At 46.8% G+C, this 9657-nt stretch overlaps 1 pseudogene across 1 annotated transcript; it reads right to left on the bottom strand.

Moving 5' to 3' along the window:
• Positions 1–2390: 2390 nt before the first annotated feature.
• Positions 2391–8694, bottom strand: LOC309815891 (uncharacterized protein C2orf78-like; annotated as a pseudogene). Its single transcript has 5 exons — positions 8659–8694; positions 7912–7971; positions 7045–7147; positions 5398–6144; positions 2391–4285 (listed from the first exon to the last, which is right to left on the bottom strand). The product of its transcript is annotated as an uncharacterized protein C2orf78-like (transcript).
• Between the last annotated feature and the right edge of the window lie 963 nt (positions 8695–9657).

Raw genomic sequence — 9657 nt, 5'->3', positions numbered from 1 at the left:
GCACTTCAACGAAGAGACCACGTGCTGCAACTAATACCCGACACTGCCAAACAGAAATAAATTAAATAAAATCATACGAGTGAATGAACATAATGGATAATGCCTTAAGAGAAACAAACAAGAAAAGGAAACAGTTTTTTAAATCAAAAAGAAGATAAAAAGTTTAGAGAAATGGCAAACATAAAAGATAGGCAAAAAAGAGTCAGGACAGCTCTGAAAAGAGTAACATAAGTACGTATAAGAATCTATTATACCATACAAGTGACATTTCAAATCAGTGGGACAGATTAGTCAATAAATTGTGAAACATACATGTTGAGGTATAAGTAATTCTCTGGAAGATTCCACGGCACGGCAAAAGCAGATGTCTCTGAGGAGGGAAATGTGTGGCTGGGGAATGTGGGGAAAAGGGTGTCTTTTCTTTGAGTGCCCTTGTGTACCTTTTCTAATGTTCTGTCATGTGAATTTATTACCTCTGAAGTTCACCTGAGTTCAAACCCCAGTTCCCCCAATTGCCAGCTCTTAATCTTGGGCAAACTCTTCACACTCTCCAAGCCTCTTTATCTGTGAAATAAGGTCAGTAACTTAGCCTGGTGCTGCCTGGCACAGAATACACTGTCAATAAATGGAGATTATTAGTGTAAAAAACCGAAATGCCCATCGATGGATGAATGGATATTTTAAATGTGGTGTATGTGTGAAATATTACACTGTCATAAAAAGGAATGGAGTACTGACACGTGCTACGACATGGACGAACTTGAAAACATTATGCTAAGTGAAAGAAGCCCCACACAGTGGTCACATTTGTATTATTTCATGAAATGTCCAGAAAAGGTAAAACCATAGTGATAGAAAGGAAATGTGTGGTTGCAGGGACTGAAGGAGGAGGGGATGAAGAGGGCCTGCTGATGGTTATGGGGGCTTCTTTGTGGGGTGATGAAAACGTGATGGGATAGATGATGGTGATGGTTGCATAGGCTTGAAAATGTACGAAATGACACTGAATTTGCGGTCTCAGAAGGTGAATTTTATGGCATGTGAATGACATCTCAAAAAAATAATTTTGAAAATGAAAATTGCCAGTTTTCCCATTTTCACTATCCACTATCCACTGCCTCCATCTCTCCCTTCTCCCCACGTCATTCCTTTTGACGCCCACCCCTGCCGCTCTCTCCCAACCTCACTCCCTCGAGCTGCCCCACGAGGCCTCCCAGGGAGCCCCTGAACCGCTGGGCGCCTGCGTCCTGTGGCTGTTGGAGCGGCTACCCAGTGCGCGTGCCCCCACCGCTCTCACCCGTGAGAGTGGACGCTTCCGTCGGAATTTTCTCGTGCGTTTCAGTTGATGGTGATGTTTACAGAAGGTGGCACACCCCCTGGTCAATGGAGGAAGCCCCTCAAGTTAATACTTAGGCCTGTCCAGAAGTTTGATGTCGTCCAGCAGTAACCTCAGCATGCTGTGCTCTGAAAGCCAGGTTGGACGCCTGCAGGCACTTGCAAATACTGAGGACTTCAGAGGCATTTGGGCCTCAAAGTGAGGCCTTGTACCTCCACATGCGATGTGACCTCAGCCCTTTGCTGCACGTCTCTAAGTGAAGTGGCACAGGAATACTGGCCTTGCCTGTCGTTGCCAGGATTAACTGAATAGTGCATTAGCTGCCCTGGTGCTTAGGTGTTGAGTACATGGTGATTTACATACCAGGCCCTATCCCCTAGGATAACTCTGAGCCCTAGCCACCTCTCTGGTAGATTTCCCTATACCCCCACTATAATCACACCTGCATAAGGCAACTCAAACCTTTCAGAGATGTGTCCTGAACCTCTTGTTTTCTTAAATACCTGTGTGGTGGTTGTGAGACTTAAGGCCAACCTCCCCAAGAGACTTTTTCTATTTCTCCTAGTAAACCTAGACTCACCTTCCGTCATCTTCAACTCTACTCACATTTTGTTCTTTCAGCCCTGACCTCTGACCCTGCTCTTTACTTCTGCCATTTCCTCCTCACTCCTGCTTCCTTTCATAAATCCATAAATCTCTTCTGGCCTTCCTAGCCCTGGGCCACGTTCCTTCCTCTTTCCTCAGTTTTTACCCCTTTCCTCCCCTTTCCTTCATTCTCCCATCCAACTTTCAGTGCTTCCTTTCTCATGCAGACTTTGATTCCAACCCCATCAAAAACAAAACAAAACACAAAAAATTAAAGCACGCCACAGTTAGCAGCATCTCAAAATTCAAAAGGTTTATTACTCGTCTATTAATTCGATGACATTCATTTATTCAGTTTTATTGTTTTAATAAATATACAGAAATAAAAACAGAAATATATAATTAGAGAATAAATAGAGGAATTTATACCTGGTGCCCAAGGTGGCACCAACAATCCTAGCAGCTCTTACTATACATATCCGTAGTAGTCAGCGATTTCCATTTCCTTTTGCCTCTCAATGAAAACTTGCAGTTTCCCCAAAGAGGTGTATTTGGCGGCATTCTCACGTTCTTGTTGCGCCCGCCTCTTCATGGCCTCCCGCTCTGGTCTCTGCTCTTGTTCGATGGGCTTTGACATGACTGGCTCAGAAACGTTGGGTTCCCTCCATGGTCTTCGTTGCTTGCTGAAGTCTTGGAGTAGAAATGGGGTTTGGAGCTTGGGTGGGGACCGGCGCTTAGTCAGAGCAGGGGGAATAGGCCCCCGCTGGAGAAAAGCGAAAGATGAAGTTTTGTAGGGTGCAGGCCTAGGAGCAGCAGGCTGAGGGACACTAGGATGGATATGGGCGGTCCAACCCGGTTGGGTTGGGTTGGTCACAGTTGGCTGAGCTGGTTTGGCAGGACCTGGCAAAGAGGCAGGAGCTGGCTGGGATGAACTGGCTGCAGCAGGTTGAGCTGAGTTAGAAGAAGCAGGCTGGGCACGGTCCGCCACAGCAGGCCGATGTGAGGCCAGAGACTGTGGCCTCCGAGGAGCAGGTCGAGCTTGAGGCTTGTCCCAGGCAGAAAACTTGACCTTCTTAGGTGGAGGCAGCTCATACTGGGATGGAGATGGACACTGTTTTTCAGCACTGCTGTCTGGTTTCTGGGCTTTGACTTGAGTTTTCTCAGGACTCTTACCCTCACGTGGGGTACGCCGCCATGGCTGGATAGCTGGGGGTGGCTGGGGGTCTTTAGGGTTGCTTGAATTTCCCAAGACCCGACAGGAAGAGAGCCCAGTTCTCTTATCATTCTTCTTCCCCAGTGCATGAAAAACCTTCACAGACTCCAGCATGCGCATGCCTAGGGAGGTTCGAGGCTTTTTAATGCTCTCATGGATAAGCTCAGTTTGGTGTTCCTTTCGCTTCGTCTTGGGAATTGTTGGCTTCTCTTCTGCCTTGACTTTGTTCCCTGACTGCTTCTTCTCTTCAGCCTTCTTTCTTCCTCTGGTCCTTGTGGTCTTTTCCTGCCCGTGGCTCTTAGTTTTGCTGATCTTTCTGGATGCAGCTTCCTGAGGGTTGCCTTTAGAATGCTTGGCCGTGTTCACAGGAGCCCTGCCACTGACTGCAGCATTGCATAGAACCACTTCTCCCCCTAACAGGCACTGTGGATTCTTTGGCTGGATTTTGGCCTTGGGAGCACCACTGATAGGCTCAGAGGCTTTATGTTTGTTCTTCCTGGGTTGATCAGAGGGATCCTTTATGACACTTGGCTTTTCCTGCACCTGATTCACTTTAATGACCCTGGTGTCTTTGGCTTTGATCACGTTGGGACCTTTGGATTGATGAAGATCTTTCAATGAATTAAAGAGCTGGGGAAGGTGACTATGCTCCGCCAGTGTAGTAGTGTCTGCAAAACCACTGCTAGATTCCATCCCATTTTCAAGTGTCCCTAGGTCCTCAAGACTCAGGCTGTCCTTTCCCAGATGAGCATTTTCAGAACCAGGCTGCTCCTCTTGGCTGACGGGGTCAGTGCAGCCCGGGAGCTGGTGAATATCAGGGATTTCTCAAGGGAGTAGTGGAAGCTCTTGGTTTTCTCTTGGGATCTGGTAGGCATCCAGAGGCTTTGAAAGCTTGGTTGTACTAGCCTCCAAGTTCTTACTCTCTATTTGTCCCTGCCTTGGAGCTGGAGGCAGGGCCAGGAGACTACTGGCACTCTGGACTGGAGCTGTCCCTGAAATGTCCCCAAGTTCGGGTGGTGGATTTCTCTCAAGTATCTGAATACTTCTGCTCCTGCAGGACTCGGGGAGTTCTTGAGTTTGTGTCACACAAAATGTCTGGATTGGAGGTTGCCATCCCAGGGAAGTTTTCATCACCAGGGAAGTCTCCATCCCTACAAAGGAGTCAAGGTAGAAGTCAGTCCCTCGTAAGTGAGATGCTCCCCCTAAACACCAACACAGCAATCATGTACCTTTCAAGGTATATGATCGCTGTGTTGGTGTATAGGGGCAAGATGGGCAAGGCATTTCTACTAACTCTTCTTAAGGACCATGGACAGTGTTCTATGCTACGAGATAAGTGGTGACTGTTGTAATTCTTACTGGTGATCATTTCCTGTCACTGATTCTTGGTTTTCTTTGTATTTCACAGGATTGTTATAAGTCAATTAAAAAATGAGTCTTATTTTTCAAAAATGAAATGTTTTACAAAGCCTAGCATTCTCATATAGAGTCCGTTCAATTCTCCCCACGTTCCTGAGAGGCTAAGAACACTTCATACCATGAACTAGGAGAGGGAGTAGAGCCCTTCCTGATGAAATAGATAAACAAAGACAGAGTCTTAGCCTGCTTGCTCTGGACAGGATCTCGGACCCTAAGGTCTTAAATGCTGGTATATATTAAGGAAGTGAGGACAGTTAAACTGGCACTATCATAACAAGAGTTCTGAAACACCTTCCAAAGAGACTCTAGCAGTAGATTAGGGAAGGGAGAGATACAGATACAGGGGGAATGATCGGCTACAGCGGTGAAAAATGTGGTACCTATTGGTATGCTCTTGGGGTTCTTGTACATGTAGCATAGATGACCTTTACAGTGTCCCTCCCACCTTCCCACCTGCAGTAGGTGTTCTTTTTTAAAAAATTTATACTCATTTATTTATGTTTTGAACTTATTTATTCTGTGTATGTATTTTTTTTGGCTTCACTGGATCTTCTTAGTTGCTGGGCTACTCTTAGTTGCTCCATGGCATGTGGGATCTTCCCAACCCAGGGCTCGAACCCGTGTCCCCTGCATTGGCAGGCGGATTCTTAACCACTGCACCACCAGGGAAGCCCTAGGTGTTCTTATGTAGAGTCTAAATACAGACAGCCCTGAGCAAAGGTAGTGGTTATTAAAGACTCAGGATCTAAATGCTACCTGTCTATACACCACTTCCCAGCTGTAGATTTGACCCCATTTTTGAATGCTGACCTCATTGTTCAACTTTCTTGCTGTTTGTACTCACCTGGAAAACTTGTTTCTGTGATGTGGTGCGCAGACACAGGGTAGTAGATTCCAGAGGTGGAAGCTGGTGGTAAGATATTGGTGGGCTGAATCTCCTTTAGTACCATTACCATTTCTGGTTGCACAGAGGCCCTACTTCCTGTGTATGACACAGAGCCATAGGACTGCAGGCAGGAGCCAAGTTCTCCATACAGTAAAGACCCCAGTGTGCCGTGGTTATAGTAAGATACCTGGCTTCCTTCCTGGTAGGGAAGTGACAGGCTATGTCCCTGATTTGGAATCTGAGATGGCGTTCCCTGAGCAAGGCTGGCAGAAAGTGATGGATATAGAGGGGCCATGGTATTGGTGTCTGCAGTTTTATCATACTGGGCTGCCATAAGCATGGAGGAAGCAGCTGTGTGCTGGTCAGTGAGTGCCAGAGTAAAGTCTCCGAGTGAAGAAGAATTCTTTTCAGTGCTTCCTGTGATGCCCCACTCAGAAACACCTGGATAGGAAGCAGCTGAAGTGGAGATCTGGCTCTGGTCAGTAACTCCAGATAACATAGTTGTGCTAGAATGTTGGGGAAGGTAGGCACTACCCATGTGTGTCTGGAAAGAGGTGGCCGTAGCTGATGCCGAACTGACGGCAGGAGCAGAGACTCTGGAGAAGTTGCAGACACTTGCTGTTAGGGAAGCTGCATTGCTCACCACAGGAAGAGAGTGCTGCAGAGAATTCAGAGTTCCAAGTACAGATGGATTTTGGCAATTTTCTGTAAGAACAAGGGGGTGACGAAAAAATCAGGGAGACTGATAAATTCTCACTATGTTTGAGGAAGGTTCTTGCTATCAGGACACCTCTACTGTCAATACTTACTGAGAATCCAAAAATCAGACAGTTATGATGGTTGTAAGGACTGAGCAGTTTTACACTCTTCTGTATTAACTGCCTGTGCTCCCATCTTGGGCACAGATGGGCAGAAGACCCAAGTGGTATGGTTCAGACATTGTTCTCTAGGATGGAAGCAACCTTCTCCCTGCCCTATCTTTCCCTTCAGCCTGCACTAGTATTGACTTCTATGCTGTTTCCTAGACTGGAAGCAGTTTAGAACTAGGAGGGCCTTAGAGAACTTCTATTTTCCCAGTCTCACTTCATGAGGAAGGAAACGGAGGCTCAGAGAGGTCAGGTTGACTTGTTCAAGTTCTCTCATTATGTTAGTATCCTTACCAGGTTTCAGAACCTAAGTATCCTGACTTCCTTGCCAGGACGCTGCTCTGAGCATGACACTGCCAGAAAGCAGGAGAAATAGAACTTATAATACAGGCATTTTCTTTGTCCGTTAGAAAACAGTACGGCTATTAATTACCCTTGTGATCTTCAGTGTCTCACTTTGCTTGTGCAGTTCCCACGCTCTTACCTAGAGTTCACATATAGCTCAGCCCAAGTGGTAAATTTAAAGAGTCATTTTTACCCTCTTCAAGCCTGGTTTCTCATCCTACCTCAAAAGGATTACCCGAAAGTGAATTTCTGACGTGCTTTTGGAAAGAAACAAGCGATCTGATTCCTTCAGATTGCTCGTCTGTAAAGTGGTTATAGCACCACCACCAATAATGATGGGGACGTCCTCCTGCTTGGCCATCCCTTTCCCGCTCTCTCCCAGGGCCCTCAACACCGTCTGCTCTGTGCTGCAGCTTGGGACACAGCTGGGCGTCGTGGGCGGCACTGGCTGCCCCCGCGCCACACTGACAGTGACTGTGTCCACTGCGGACCCTGAGCTGCGGGACATCATGGAGGTGAGAGCACCCATCACCGCCTCCTTCCGATGGCCTCGCCTGCAGATGGAGATACGGACCCCCAGAAAGGAGCGCAGGGCCTGCGGGATGGTAGAATGGGGTCTCAGAGACTCTGTGGCAAAGCACAGATGCAGAGTCACTGGGCACTTGTGGGCTGGCCTGCGAGTGGATAGCCGGCCATAGACAGCTGGGTGACCCGGGCCGGCCACGGGAAGTCGGTGGGCGCGGGGAGCGGGCTGGGGGCAGCTGAGCCCTCCTGGCAGGTGCTGGTCCCCCAGTGCCCGGGGCAGGGCCTACCTAAGTAACTGCCCGTAGAGAACTTGGGTGAGATCGGTCCTTGGAGAGAGAGCTGGGCTCCGAGCATTCTCCTTCAGTTGCCAACACGGCCAAAAGCGAAGTGCGCACCGTTTGGGCTGTTGCCGGTATTTATAGCTCTGCAACCTGTGAGCGAACAATGGGCTTGCGTTTGCGGGACGCAATAGTTTAGGGAGGGGTGGCGCATGCGCAGAGTACACGTCACGCCCTGAGGCGCACAGGTGAGAATGCGAGCCTGGACCGTCTAGCGCTTCTGAATATCCCGGGGTCTGAGGGTTGGAGGTGTTTGCCTTGAGGGTGATGAGCTTCTTGGCAGGACAGCTGGCCCTTCTCCCCTGGCCTGGCCCCAGTGCTGTCGGGGGAACTAACTGTACTGGACGGGGTCCCTGCCCAGCCAAGTGGAGCAAGGTTGCTGGCTGTGCAGCTCCCACAGGAGGCGGCAGCTCTGGCAGCAGCGCCTCTGCGTCCTTCTGCCCTTTCCCCTGGCGGCACTGGAGGGGAGAGCCGCTAAGAGCACAAGTGCCCACACCACCAGGAGCTCGATCGTGCAGGCTTCTGTTTAAGGTTTCAGACTTTAAGAGTAACAGAAAAGCGTTGAACTTTTTTTGTTGAAGGTGAGTGTGTGGAACATCCCCAGTTGCATTTTCAACCTATCATTTTGCTACCGCGTGGAGAAGGCACTGCAGGGAGAAAGAGTGGAAGCGAGGAAACAAGTTAGGAGACTTTTGTAGAAATTGGGCATAATGGTGGCTGGGACCAGGGTATGGTGGTCATTGTGGTGGAAAGATGTGGACAGATTCTAGAGGTATGTAGGCAGTATCATTGTTAGCACTGCTGGTGGGTTGAGGATGAGGGCGAGGGAGAAATAGCCGTCAGTGATGGTGATTCCTAAGTTTCTGGCTCCTATGGTTGGTTGGATAGGGTTTTTTAGATATGATGTTCATATTTATCCTAATTTGTCTTTTGTTATTTGTTGGTTCTTGATGAATACTCTGTCCTATTAAGTCTCCTGTTTTTAGCGTACAGAGCATTTTCACCGAAACTGACTGTTGCATGTTAACAGATAACTTTTTACCATCTGCCAGTTTGGTCCTGTATTTTATTCTCTTTCATTTATTAATTAAATTGTTGTATTAATGTAAATAGTTATATTAATAGATTTTCTAAAGTTGCGTTACCCTTGAGTCCTTGGAATAACGCCTTTTGGTAGTCATGGTGTATATCATTCTTTAATAATTATCGATTAGATGTGCTGATGTTTCTTTAGGATTTTTCTACCTATATTTGTAAAGCGAAATTGTACGTTTTTTGCAAAAGCTTGATTTTCTTTCCTTTTTATTTACAAATGACTCGAATTTTGTTGTTTTGTAGTTATTTGATTGATGTAGAAGGCATGTGGCCAGATGATGCAATTGGATATAAGTATAAGGGTTGTCACTACTTTTCCGTTTTTATAAAATTTGAAGGTAGAAGTGTAGGGGAATTTCTCAAATTTTGGAAAAAGAGAAAAGTTTGTAATTCATTTTTTCTGACATAAGATAACTTTTTGCTAAAAGTTTATAAAGGAATGTATCTGGAAATGGTGAGATATAACAGCCTGAATAATTAGTCAGTGGATTTCAGCATTTTTTTCTTTTTAAAATTTATTTAATTAATTTATTTATTTTTGATATTATATGCACTGCACAACCAAGGAAGTCCCTTTTTCTTCCTTCCTTCCTTCCTTTCTTGAAAGCTCCAAGTCATTTAAAATACATGACTTCTTACTAAAAATCTGCAGTTCATATAACCAAGGGGTTTATAACTTCTCCTCTAAAAGTTATATTCCTGGGACTTCCCAGGTGGTCCAGTGGTTAAGACTCTGTGCTTCCAATGCAGCAGGCATGGGTTCAATCCCTAGTTGGGGAGCTACGATCCCACATGCTGCACAGCCAAAGAAATTTTTTTTAAATGTTATATTCCTGTATGATTGAATTTAGTGGTTTAGACTTTCTTTTTCTTTCTTTCTTTTCTTTCTTTCTTTCTTTTTTTTTCTGGTACACGGGCCTCTCACTGTTGTGGCCTCTCCCGTTGAAGAGCACAGGCTCCGGACACACAGGCTCAGCGGCCATGGCTCACAGGCCTAGCCCTCCACGGCATTAGGGATCCTCCCGGACCGGGACACGAACCCGTGTCCC

This window comes from Mesoplodon mirus (assembly GCF_964341445.2).
Source record: "Mesoplodon mirus genome assembly, chromosome: 14".
Classification (NCBI taxonomy): Eukaryota; Metazoa; Chordata; class Mammalia; order Artiodactyla; family Ziphiidae; genus Mesoplodon; species Mesoplodon mirus.
This window is presented reverse-complemented; position numbering and strand designations above follow the sequence as displayed.